Source organism: Talpa occidentalis, unplaced genomic scaffold (assembly GCF_014898055.3).
Source record: "Talpa occidentalis isolate TD23 unplaced genomic scaffold, MPIMG_talOcc4v2.1 talOcc4.4, whole genome shotgun sequence".
Taxonomy (NCBI): Eukaryota; Metazoa; Chordata; class Mammalia; order Eulipotyphla; family Talpidae; genus Talpa; species Talpa occidentalis.
Genome location: NW_023604295.1, coordinates 119,510,102 through 119,524,452, shown reverse-complemented (window position 1 = coordinate 119,524,452; position 14,351 = coordinate 119,510,102). Strand labels below are relative to the sequence as shown.

General features: G+C 37.9%; 1 protein-coding gene and 1 pseudogene across 1 annotated transcript in view; both read left to right on the top strand.

Moving 5' to 3' along the window:
• The window catches only part of LOC119258233 (peptidyl-prolyl cis-trans isomerase D-like), a 29,471-nt pseudogene extending 16,364 nt beyond the window's left edge, over window positions 1-13,107 (top strand).
• The window catches only part of LOC119256976 (arylamine N-acetyltransferase 1-like), a 102,769-nt gene that overhangs the window by 25,616 nt on the left and 62,802 nt on the right, over window positions 1-14,351 (top strand). The window lies entirely within an intron of this gene.

Here is a 14,351-nt window from a genome sequence, read left to right as displayed (position 1 = left end):
TAGGAATTCCAGAAGGAGAGGAGAGAGATGTAGGAACAGAGAAAATATTCATGGATATAATTGAAGAGAACTTCCCAAATGAGAAGAAGGAGCTGAAAATTGATATACAAGAAGCAAGAAGAACACCAAACTTCCACGACGAAAGGAAAAACACAGCAAGACACATAATAGTAAAGCTCCCAAGAATCCAGGACAAGGAAAAAATAATGAAGCTGACAAGAGGGAAGAAACAGATAACATTCAAAGGAAAACCAATCAGGCTGACATCAGACTTCTCTGAAGAAACACTACGGGCAAGGAGAGAGTGGAGGGACATAGTCAACAGACTCCAAGAAAACAGATGCCAACCAAGAATACTCTATCCCGCAAAGCTCTCTTTCCTCCATGAAGAAAGAATATGGACCTTCCCAGACAAAGAGAAACTCCGGAATTTCATTGCGACTAAACCCCCACTCCAAAAAATACTACAAGGAATCCTAAAGCCAGAACCTCAGAGGGACGAATAACAACGAAAGAAGACCAAAAAAAAAAAAAAGTTATTAAAAGAATAAATAAATAAAATCAAAGGAAAGACAAACATAATGGCAAATACAGATGCTAACATATCAATATTAACTCTAAATGTAAATGGACTAAACTCTTCAATAAAAAGACACAGAGTTGCAGCCTGGATTAAGAAACAAAACCCAACCTTTGCTGTCTCCAGGAAACACATTTAGCTACAAAAGATAAAAATAGGCTCAAAGTCAAAGGATGGAAAACAATCCTACAAGCAAATGGGCCAAAAAAGAAAGCAGGAACAGCTATACTTATATCAGATAAAACAGACTTCAAACTCAAAAAAATAAAAAGAGACCCCAATGGTCACTACATTATGATTAAGGGGACAATACTTCAAGAAGAAATAACACTCATTAACATATACTCACCAAACGAAAGAGCACCAAAATATATCAGACAACTGTTGTCCTCTCTGAAAACAGACATCAGAGAAAACACATATGTAGTGGGAGACTTCAACACACCACTATCAACAATGGATAGATCAACAAGACAAAAAATAAGTAAAGAAACTAAAGCTCTAAATAAGGACCTAGAGCATTTGGGCTTAACAGACATCTATAGAACACTAAACCCAAAAAAACGGAGTACACATTTTCTCAAGCGCACACGGATCATTCTCCAGGATCGATCACATACTGGGGCACAAGACAAACATCAACAGATACACCAAGATTGAAATCATACCAACCATCTTTTCTGACCACGAAGGCATCAAACTAGAAATAAATCATAAAAGAAGGCAAGGAACTATCCTACCTCATGGAGATTAAAAGCCACACTACTGGAAGACCACTGGACTAACGAGGAGATCAAAGAAGAAATTAAAAAATTCTTTGAATTGAATGACAAGGAGGACACCAATATCCTAAATGTATGGGATGCAGCAAAAGCAGTAATAAGAGGAAAATATATAGCAATAGAAGCTCACATCAAAAAACAAGAAAGAACTCAAAGAAACAACCTAATCTCGAAGCTCAAAGATCTAGAAAAAGAACAACAAAAAACCCCAGAACCAGTAGAAGAAAGAAATAATAAAAACAAAGCAGAAATAAATGAAATTGAAACTAAAAAAAATCCAAAAGATCAATGAAACCAAGAGCTGGTTCTTTGAAAAAATCAATAAAATAGACAAACCCCTAGCCAGGCTCACAAAGGAAAAAAGGGAGAAAGCACAAATACACAGAATCATAAATGAAAGAGGAGAAATCACAACGGACACAGCAGAAATCAAAAGAATAATCAGCAACTACTATGAACAGTTATATGGAAACAAGTTCAACAATCTAGAGGAGATGGACAAATTCCTACAACTCTACAATCACCAAAGCTAGATAAAGAAGAAATAGAACACCTAAACAGACCAATTACAAGCAGCGAAATTGAAATGGTAATTAAAAACCTCCCCAAAAACAAAAGCCCAGGACCTGATGGATTTACAAATGAATTCTACCAAACATTCAGAGACGAATTAGTGCCTATCCTTCACAAACTCTTCCAAAAATTGAGAAGGAAGGGACAATACCAAACACGTTCTATGAAGCCAATATTACACTAATACCAAAACCGAATAAGGACAACACAAAAAAGGAAAACTATAGGCCAATCTCCCTAATGAACACTGATGCAAAAATCCTCAATAAAATTTTAGCTATCAGAATCCAACAATGTATCCATAAGATAATTCACCACGACCAAGTTGGATTCATTCCAGGGGCACAAGGATGGTTTAACATCCGAAAATCAATCAACGTTATCCAACACATCAACAAAAAGAAATATAAAAACCATATGATAATATCAATAGATGCTGAGAAAGCTTTCGACAAAGTGCAACACCCATTCATGATAAAAGCCCTTGAAATTCTTGGGATACAAGGAACATACCTCAACATCATAAAGGCCATCTATGACAAGCCAACAGCCAGTATCATTCTCAATGGTGAAAAGCTGAAAGCAATTCCATTAAGATCTGGAACAAGACAAGGATGTCCACTCTCACCACTGCTTTTCAATATAATACTGGAAGTCCTAGCCAGAGCAATAAGACAAGAGAAAGACATCCAAGGAATCCAAATAGGAAAAGAAGAAGTCAAACTATCACTATTTGCAGATGATATGATAATATACATAGAGAACCCCAAAATCTCCACAGAAAAACTAATTCAACTCATCAATCAATTCAGTAAAGTGGCAGGATACAAAATCAACACGCAAAAGTCAGTAGCCTTCCTATACACAAACAATAAATCTGAAGAAGAAGAAATCAAAAAAACCACCCCTTTTATTATCGAAACAAAAAAAATCAAATATTTGGGAATAAATCTAACAAAAGAGGTAAAGGACCTATACAAAGAAAACTATAAAACACTGTTAAAAGAAATAGAAGAAGACACAAAGAAATGGAAAGACATCCCCTGCTCATGGATTGGAAGAATAAACATTATTAAAATGGCCATCCTACCAAAAGCAATATACAGATTCAATGCTATTCCAATCAAAATCTCAATGGCATTCTTCAAAGAAATAGAACAATTATTGATGAAATTCATATGGAATCACCAAAAACCCGAATAGCCAAAGCTCTACTGAAAAAAAAGAAGGAAATGGAGGCATCACACTCCCAGACTTCAAACTATACTACAAAGCCATAATCATCAAAACTGCATGGTATTGGAACAAGAACAGACATACAGACCAATGGAATCGAATAGAAAATCCAGAAATAAACCCACAGATTTATGGTCAACTAATCTTTGACAAAGGAGCAAAGACTATGCATTGGAGCAAAGAAAGTTTGTTCAATAAATGGTGCTGGGAAAACTGGGTCGCTACATGCAAAAGAATGAAGCTTGACCACTACCTCACACCATACACAAAAATCAACTCAAAATGGATTAAAGAACTAGACATAAGACCTGAAACCATAAAATACATAGAAGGAAATATAGGCGAAACACTACGGGATTTGCACATCAAAGACATCTTTACAGACACATCACCCAAAGCAGTGATAGTGAAGAGAAAGATAAACAGCTGGGACTACATCAAATTAAAGAGCTTCTGCACAGCAAAAGAGACAATAACAAAAACAAAGAGAAACCCCACCAACTGGGAGAACATTTTTGCACCCAACACTAATGATAAAGGACTGATCACAAAAATCTGCAAAGAGCTGATGAGACTCAGCAACAACAAAGAAAATAATCCAGTCAAAAAATGGGCAGAAGAGCTAAAAAGAAACTTCTCTGAAGAGGAAATGCAAATGGCCAACAGACATATGAAAAAATGTTCAACATCACTTGTAATCAGGGAAATGCAAATCAAAACTACCATGAGATACCATCTCACACCAGTGAGAATGGCACATATTAAAAAAACTAGCAACAACAAATGTTGGCGAGGATGTGGAGAAAAAGGAACTCTTGTGCACTGTTGGTGGGAGTGCAAACTGGTCCAACCACTATGGAGAGCTGTGTGGAGATTTCTGGACCTACTAAACATAGAGCTTCCATATGATCCAGCAATTCCACTCCTAGGTATTTACCCAAAGGACACAGAAACATCAATTCCAAAGAGCACCTGCACTCCTATGTTTATAGCAGCACTGTTTACAATAGCTAAGCTTTGGAAACAACCCAAATGCCCAAAAATAGATGACTGGATCAAGAAGATGTGGTACATATATACCATGGAATACTACTCAGCATTCAAAAAAGATAAACACATGCAATTTGCAGCAACATGGATGGCACTGGAAGGGATCATGCTGAGCGAAATAAGCCAAAAAGAAAAAGAAAAATACCGGATGGTCTCACTCATAGCAGGAATCTAGAAAACTTAAATAAGGGACCAGGAAAATGAATATAAGAAAGTGAAAATCAAAATCAACAAAAACTATGAACCAGAGACACTTTTGGGGGTGGGGGGCGGGAGGGGAAGGATTGGGGTCAGAATGGGGCGTTTGCAATTGTATGGGGAATATAAAAATAAAATTTAATATTTAAAAAAAAAAAAAAAAACAAAAAAAAAACATTCCATCCAACTGGCAGAATACACATTCTTCTTAAGTGCATATAGAACATTATTTGGGATAGATCATATTTTAGGACATAAAAGAAATCATAGCAATTTAACAAGATGGAAACTATACATGTTATCTTCTCTGACCACAATGGTGTGGAACTAAAAATTCAACAACAGACAAATAGAAAATCTATATTTATGTGGAAACTAACCAAAAAAAAGCACAGAGGTGATCTACAAAGGCTCCAGAGCTAGAGTGACTTGAGTTCAAGTTATCTCTGCCACATAGCAGACTTCAGACAAGTTGCTACAATCTCTGAGCTTCCTTTTCCTGCTTGAGGAGAACATATCATGAGGGATGTTGTGAGACTTAAGTGAGTTAATGTATTAAAGTTTATAAGATAGACATTAAGCACAGAGTAAACACTCAATAAGTTCTAGTTGCTGTAAGAGGAGAACATCTGAGACAGAGTTTGTACCTTTTAATAGACTTTTTAAAATTGAGCTAATCTGGTCCTAAAAAAGTTTGTTCTAATGAGGAAATTAGGAAAAATGTACACATATGTGGGTCTGGCAGGTGGGTATACCATGACTTTCACAGGCAGTCATAATGTAATGTTCTGGACTCTCAAGGCACTGAGTGAGTGGTGGAGTAAAGGGAAAAGAGAAAAATGTATAGGAAAAGAAACCCAGTCAGAGTTTTAAAATGCAGTATAGCTCTTCTGGAATGCTGACTATCCTCAATACGTCTCCAAAAGGACAGTGCTCCCCTTACTAGTAGCTGAACAGTAAAAGAGATCCTGGAAACTCAGAGAAATGTTCTGAGGCAAAAATATCAGTTAGGGATTTTAGAGAAATCCTACCTCTGAAGAGAACCTTCTTTATAAATAACAAGTGCCCTTTTCCAAAGCATCATTTCCATTGGAATAGTGTGCACATTAAAGAGAACATAATCTTCTGAGTAAAAATATGCCTTTTTTTCCCCACACTTCTCTTATTTGGGAGTGAGTGGGAAGCTCTGTTCTGAAAGAAAAAAAAAAAAAAAAGAAAAAGAAAAAAACCTCAAAAGGAAAATACATACACTTCTCAAATACACAAATCTACCAAACAAACACAATTACAATAGCCTCTATTCAAATACATTCTATGAATTAGTGGAAGTGTTAAGCAGAAAAGAAGTTCTCTACCCTATTACACAAAAATTTGGTATGGTGACATCATCTTTGATAACATTTCTGAGTAAAGAAATCAATAGCTTACTTTAACATTTCTTTTTAAATTGCCATATCCCTTAATTAGGAGTTTCATGACACCCATTTCCAACCATCAAGTTTTGTGTGTGTGTGTGTGTGTGTGTCATTTCTTTTGGCTGGATCTACCTGTTCCTTTAAGAATCATAGCCTGAATGCCAAGGAGCTAATCTGCTATTGATTATTTCCAAGAATGTCAGGGTGAGGTATGATTCAGACAAGACTTTTCTAGTAAATTGACACTGTGAGGTATTTGTTTTTGTTTAATTTGTTTGCCATTGATTCTCAAATTGGGCTGGATTAAGGGTTAGACTAGTTCCCTAAAACCCCAACATAATCTATAAAATATACTTTTTAAAAAGTCACTAGAAATACGTTAAAAATCAAGAAAGCTCCATTTACCCAAACTCTTCTCATGTGATTGTAAGAGTGGTTTGGCAATATAAGGAGGAGAGCGTGGGTGGTGAATGATGAGTGCCTCAAAGGGCAAATACCTTCCAAGATAGTAGCCTGCATAATTCTAGGGTTTTTATTTTGCTAGATAGGACATGGATTGGAGGCCAGAGCTGCGCTGCTGCTGTGCAGAGTATCTGCTTACAGCAAAGACTGAGTCACTTTCCGTTTCCTCCTTTCCATTCTTTTGTCTGTCTTCTAATAAATATTGAACAAATATTCAAAGGAATTACAAATTATAAACCTGCTGAGGCACCTATGCCTCAATCTGTCTCAAAATAGCTCCATCAATTTCAAGGGATGTGGTAAAATACCCAAAAGATACAAAAAATTTTACTAATTAAAAAAAATGTGTGCTTTTTCACAGCACTTTTAGGAGAAGGGAAAGAATTATAAAATTTGACAAACCATATCAGTCCCCAGGGAAGTGAGCTGAGTGAAAATACAGGCTGACTCTTGAAATCTTAATAATAGGAAGAATCCTTGGCCTCCTACACATCTGTTTTCTAAAGAATTTGGATTAGAATTCCAAATTTTTATTTATTTATTTATTTATTTATTTTAATTTAAATTTTATTTTTATATTCCCCATACAATTGCAACCCCCTTATTTTGACCCCAATCCCTCCTTTCCCTGACCCCCACCCCCCATAGAGTGTCTCTGGTTCATAGTTGTTTGTTGATTTTGATTTTCACTTCCTTATAGTTATTCTTTTTCCTGGTCTCTTATTTAAGTTTTCTAGATTCCTGCTATGAGTGAGACCATCCGGTATTTTTCTTTTTCTTTCTGGCTTGTTTCGCTGAGCATGAGAATTTGGATCCCTCTTTAATCAATACTGTAGAATGCCAGTCTTTCAGGCAGACACTCTTCAGAGAACTGAACCTTGAATCTATGTTAGCTAGCCCTTGCTTGAAATATCTGATATTTGAGAGAGATGAGTGGCATAATTGTTAACTTCCCATTCCTAAATGCTAACCTTTTCCTTTGAAGTAAGATATCGGGAAGGAACAGACACTTTCAATGTTAAAAGCATAACATTTTTCTCTTGCTCTTACCCCTTTTTCTTGCTGAAAGCTACATGGCAAAGATGTTTGTTTTTTCCTATCTATAGCATCAACTTCAGCTGTATTTTCTTCATTCCCAACCTTCATTTTCTCCAGTGTAATTAATTCCAAGTTAATGCTTCTTTATCTGTTGCAAATTGGAGCTGACAGCATTGCCTGACATGATACTCAATGACTTTATAGACAGGTATTCAAAATAGATTTGTCCCTGCATTCAGTTTCAAAAAAATTCTATAAATAAAATTGTTTACTTCAAAAAATGAAAACTATGTAATCCATTGTTTTAATTTATTCTTACCAGTTAGGATAATGAGAGCTAAATTTAGTACATATTATCAATAAATGGTTCATTTTCCATTGTATAGAGGAAGATCACACACCAATTAGTGCCACCACAAATTCAAGGCCATCATGCTCCGGGAAGCTCTACATTGCTTGGCAATCCAACTCTTTCCCTAATTAGCATTCTCATTGCATAAAACTTGAATCACTTTTCTCCCTCTGCCTAACCCAACATCATTTCCCTACTTGCATATTCTATTTCTTAGTAACAAAATAGCATTGGGCCTCTAGTTTGTCTTACTCCCTTGTCATTCTCTCTTCTACTTTCGTATTTTACAACAGAAGAGGAGGTCCTCCTTCCTTAGGCTGGCCTCTTACTAGTACTAATGATAATACTAAATATCAATCACTGAATGTTTAGGAGATGGAGGCCAATATGTTAAACAGTTTATAAGTGTGAGCTCATTGAAATTTCCTAAAAATGAGAAAATTATTTCTCTTCAAGATTACATGGCTGATTTATGAGTAATTCAAGAGTTGAAACTAGATCACTGTTAAAATGAAGACATTTGAGTTAATCCCACTAAGGCTTAATACCTTAAATACCTGACCTAACTTTATTTTCAAGCCTCCTCCTCCCTCTGGCAAGAATGTAGTAATAACTGATCCGTATGGAATTTTCTGGTCAGCATCAACTAGTTAGCCTTTTCCATGCATCAAAGGAAAATAAAATAATCTGTCGCAAGGTTCTTTCCATCCCATTTAGGTAGTTTACCTAAGCCTGAAATAATTCCCTCTTCACTTATCTTGCCCTCTTTCTGCCTAAAAATACTTTCTATTTGCTAGGTGGGATGCTGCCCAAATTCATGAATCGTCTAATAAAGTCAATTAGATCTTTAAAGTGAACTCAGTTGAATTTTTGGTTTTTACCACCACCCATCTCCAGAGCCAGTATTTTTAACCCCTAAATTATGCTGCCATGCTGTGCTCTGGTCTCCACTTCCTTCTGTCTTCTCAGTGTAAGACTTAATTAACAATTCCCTCTCTCCTATATCTTCCTTTCTTCTTTCTCCCACACATGATTATTTAAAGCATTTAGATGTCTCTTTAGTCAATAGCACAGCATTTTCCAGTAGAGATTAAATGTGTTCATGTCTCCCATGCTAAAAAATGTTCTTTATACTCTAGAAATTAGAGGAAATCCTTTCTTTCCCTCCACAGACATCATATTATAAGGGGTCACTTCCAGTCATCTCTATTTTCTGGCATTCTGTTCATTTATAAAACCACCATACTCTGCTTCCTATTCTTACTGCTCCACTGAAACTGTGTCAAAGTGAATAAGTCTCTGTTTTTAAATCTAGTGCATTGTTTTTCAATTCTTTTCTCATGTGTTTAGTCGATAACATCTCACATTTTTGCTTACTCATCTTTGAACTTTCTCTTTCTTTGTCTATTATGCTCCCATTGGTGATAAATGTCTTCAACTCCCTGTAGAAATGCCTTCAATGAATTAAAGTAAAACATTTTTCTCTTGTTCTCTTACCCCTTTTCTTTGCTTTCTAGAGCCACTTTCTGCTGTTCTCCACCCTGTATTCACCCTGGAGACTATGTGGATCTCATTACTATGTACTTTCCTTGTCCTCTGGACCCAACTAGGTTCAATTAATGGAGAAACCTGACAAGAGATTGGAAAGAGGGAGGAGAGTAAGGGAGTATCTATTCCATTGTATTTTAAGGACAAACAATTAAAAATAAGAGGCTTGATTCTTTCTGCTTTACGGGGAGCGCCTCCTCCTCTTTTTTGAGCATTTCATTAGAAAAATTGTCATTGTAAGTTTCTTTTGAAATATATGCAAATCTTTCAGAAGCTAAATAAGTCTCTTGCCAGCTTTATGACCCAGGAATAGCTTTCTTAAGCACCTGGGAGTTATCTCCGTGAAATTTAACATCAAGAATTATAGCACGGGCCTCCCCAGTGGCGCAGCGGTTGAGCGCTGGGTTGCGAAGCTGCCCGCAGCCTCTGCAGCGCCGGTTCGATCCCCGCTGCTCCCCGGCCACCGGAGGAGGGTCCCACATGGCATGCAGACCTCTCCTGCCGCCCGCTGCTCCCCTCAGCAGTGTACTTCGGTCCTTCTGCCTGCTCTGCTCCCCGCTCTGGCTCTGGTGAATTCTCTCACCCTCCCGCGCTTCTGACTGTACCCAGTGCTTGTATAAATAAATAAATAATCTTAAAAAAAAATTTAAAAAAAAAAAAAAAGAATGATAGCACCCCTATCTCCCAGTTTTTCTTTTTTTTTTTTTTTAAGATTTATTTATTTATTTATACAAGCACTGGGTACAGTCAAAAGTGCGGGAGAATTCACTAGAGCCAGAGTGGGAAGCAGAACAGGCAGACTGACAAAATGCACTGCTGAGGGGTGCAGCGGGCGCTGCAGGAGAGGTCTCTCGCACCATGTGGGACCCTCGCTGGTGGCCGGGGATCAAACCAGTGCTACAGAGGCTGCGGGCAGCTTTTCAGCCCAGCGCTGAACCACTGTACCACCAGGGGAGGCCCTGTCTCTCAGTTTCTATGGGAGAGTAGGATTCTAACATTAATGGGTGCCCTGCTCCATATTGTAAAACTACCTCCCTCCACACTTTGTCCCAACTGCTAGCCACTTTCTGTAAACCAACACAGAGCCTGTAGCTAGTCTGACCCAACCTATGGCAGCTCACCTTAGTCCTGGTAGATCTCTGCTTTCATCAACTCCCCATTCAATCAGGGGTTACTTTCTTTCTCCAGAGAGAGTTTGAAGTGTCCTCCCCATGTGGACTTATGTTCTCTGCAATGGGGAGCTACATTTCTGGGCACAGAAAACAAAAGACACTAACCATGGGCAGGAGTCACTGATGGAAGGATCTTTGGTGTGGGTTGGGGCTATGCTCACCTACATATCTCCCAGCCTGAGGCTATAACCTTTCCACAGCTTTCTTAAACATCTAATATTTTTTAAAATATTGCTTATGCTCAAAATAACTCAAGTAGATCCTGCTGTTGCAAGTCAAAACTTCACCTGGATCAAACACATGCAAAGCTATTCTTATAATCACTGACCTGCTTTTTATTTTTTAAAAGCCTTTTGTTAAAGTCAAAATAAAAGAAGTATTAAGTCTCCTCACCTATTGGTTGACCTGACATTAAAAGACACATATTACATGAACACCACTAACATGAAAAATCCAGAATCAATAAATCCGTAGAAGCATAAAGAATATTACTGTGTGTCAGGGGCTGAGGGTGAGAAGTGACTATTCATAGGTACAGGTTATATCTGAAACTAGATACGAGTGGTGGTTTGCAACATTGTGAATATAATTAATGCCACTTAAATGCATAATTTAAATAGTCAAAGTGTTAAATTTTATTTTAAGTAAATAAAATGGTGGCTGAATAAAATAAGTCATTAAATACATGTAAGAACAAACAAACAAAAATGCCATTATAGGGAAGAGGAATGACTGCTCTGGTGCTGTAGTTGTCTCTAGTTTTGTTTTAGAATCTGGCATTGAAAGAACTGCAGGAGCTGGTGAATGCTGCTGAGATGACGTTGACTCCAGGTACATTGAGGGAGAAACTGGCTCTGCCTGAAACTAAGCACTGGCCTGGCTTTGGGAACCTCTAGATCTAGAACTAAAACAGATAACACTCAAGAGCACTGGAATTGGAGCTAAAGTACTCTGGAGTTGAAGAGTTAATGATGGTACTCTTACTAGGGTTGGGTTAAATTCTGAAACTAGAACTATTGTTGGAAATTAATGGAGTTTTGGGTTAAGTGCTGAAAGATGGCTTTGTGGTGTTCCCTGGAAATTGAATTGGAATTGTTGCTTGATTTTCCTCTGGCTCTGAAATTGAGACCTATGTAGGTTTGTTCAAACTCTAGGGCTTAAATGAGATCTCTATCTTGAGTCTGTTCTGGCTCTGAAGTTGAAGAAGGTGTAGTTCTTGGACTTCAAATAAAACTATGATTTCTTTTGGGTCGTTCAAGGGAACTAGCATATCTGCCTGTTCTAGCTCTTGACCTAAAAAGGGAGCTTTGGCTTGATCCTGCTCTGACTGTGATGCTGAGCCTGGTGTGGTTGCTTGTTCCATATCTTTAGTTAAATGAGAATTTGAGTTAAAACAGCCTGCTCTGACTCTAAAAGTGTAACTGGATATTTACTTGCTCTAACTCTTCAAATTGAATAAAAACTGGCTTGAGTCTGCTCTTGATCTGAAGCTGGAGATGCTGGTTTTTGATCTAACTCTTAAGTTTTAAAGAGAGCTGTGATTTTAGCTGGATCCAGCTCTAAAGGTGAAGGTAATGTCTTTGTTTCTTCTAGATCTTGAGCTTGAACAAGAGTTAATGTGGCTTCAGTCTCCTCAGATCTTGAAGCTGAATCTAGGTTAGGTGCTTGTCTTAGATGGTGAGCTTGAAAGAGAAATTTGCCTTTAGTATCCTCTTTGTCTGAAGTTGTAGATGGTGTATGTGCTTGTTCTAGCTATTTACTTGGAAAGAGAACTGTTGTTTGAGTCTGCTATGGTTCTAACATTGAAGGTGGTCTAGGTGCTTGATCAGTCTCTTGAGTGCAATAAGTCTATTCCTATAGCATTATCAAAATCTGGAATATTAGATAGCATATGTGTTTGTTCTACTTCTTGAGTTAGAATGAAGATAGTTCCTTGAGCCTGAACTAGCCCTAAAGTTGGAGCTGGCAATGGTGATTGTTCTGGCTGTTGAGCCTGAAGGAGTGTTGTGACTTGAGTTTTCCTTTGGTTCTAAAATTGTTGTTAGCATATGTGCTATTCTGACTTTTGAACTTGAATGAGAAATATAGATGATACTGATTTTTTTCTTTTCTGGTAATGATGTAGGTGCTTCTGGTTCTTGAGCTTGAAGAAGAGGTTTTATTTGATCTTATTCTTGTTCTGAAGCTGGAGATGCTATAGTGTCTTGATTTAGCTATTGATATTGAATGTTATTTTTAGTCTTCTGCTTCTGTTCAGATGAAACTGGAGTAGTTTCTACTCTTTAGAGGTAGAACGAGAACTGTGATTTGAGCTTGCTCTTGTAGTGTATCTGGGAATATTGTTCATTCTTTTACTACCTCTTAATGTTGAATGAGATCAGTTGGTTGAGTCAGCTTTAGCTCTGAAGTTGAAGCTTGTGTAGGTGCATTTTCTACCTCCTTAAATACAAAAAGACATAAGTCTTATGCCTACTATGACTTTGAAACTAAATGTGGATATGTGCTTGACCTGAGCCTGATGTTGCTCTGAAATGGGAGATGGTGTTTGTGTGTCTTCTAACTCATGATCTGGAAAGAACTGTGTCTTGAGTCAGTTCTAGCTCATAGCTAAATCTGGGATAAGTGTTTGTCCTATATCTTGAGCTTGAAAAATAGCTGTGAACAAGAGCTGGCTCTTGCTGTGAATCTGGAGATGGTGTAAATGATTGCTCCAGCTTTTGATCTAGAAAAAAAGGGTAATTGCTTAAGCTGCTATGGATATGCAGCTGGAGGTGGTATATATACTAGTTTTAGTTCTGGATCTAGAGAGAGATAAGTGTTTTGAATTAGTTCCATCTCATAAATAAGTCTGGGATGATGTATGGCAGGTTTCAGAAAAGCTTCTCTAAGTTTCCCTTCCAACTATAGTCAGCCATGGGCCATATCAAGACCTCTGACATCAATTTCTCAGTGGGTAAGGCCATAGTCACTCTACCTTTGTCCTTCAAGGAAGTCATACTGGCCAGGAGGTTTGCTCTGAAAGCCAGAGGTTATATCACCAAGTGGAAATGGATGTCCGTCATCAGGGAGAATAAAGCAACCCTCTAAATTGATTTCTCAGTGCCATCTTGCTTGCCTTACCATTACTTGGACCCCCTGCAATGTCTTTGTTCTGGTGAACACCTCTGGTGACAGATGCATGCCCAAAACCTATTGAAATCTGGGCTACTGGCTAATCAACAGTACCATGGACCCCATGTGCTATGCTCTATGAACAAAACATTCAGAACCACTTTAAAGATTCTGCTATTGTGCCAGTATGACAGAATGAAGCAAAATAATACCAGCATAATGTTTTGGAAAGAAAAGCATGTTCTACCCTGGCTCCTCATTCACAATACAGAGGCCCTGTACAAAGACGAGATTTCTCCTCAGGTCTCCCCCTCTCCAGTTTACTCCTCTCCCTACACAATCCCAGCAAAGGGGCTTTGGAAAACCAGGGCTGTTTTCCACAAACCACCCTGAAGAAAATGCAGCAGAGAGGGGCCAGGGCCCCCGGCAGGACTGAGCACAATAACCTCCTAAGTCAGATTGAGCACCATGGTTTGACCAGACTGAGTGTAAGTGATCTCCTTTGTTGAACTCTTCAATAAGAGCTAAATCAAATCGGGGCCCCTCTGAGCTCAAAGAATGAACCACATCCACATATTTGAATTAATCATCCAGATATGAATGTTTCCAAACATTTCTACCAGCTAGACTGCTTAAAACACAATAATAGTGTCACATTTGAATGTCATACACAGCAATGCAAAAGAGACATTCACTGTATTGAATTTCTTGCCACTGGGCACCTTCCATGCTAAATAGCACTTACATCTTTGTTACTTAACAATAGCCTGAGCTTTCTGGTGTTCATTGTATGAACTTCATCCAATAATAGGTGGAGTTTAGGAAGCCATGTGT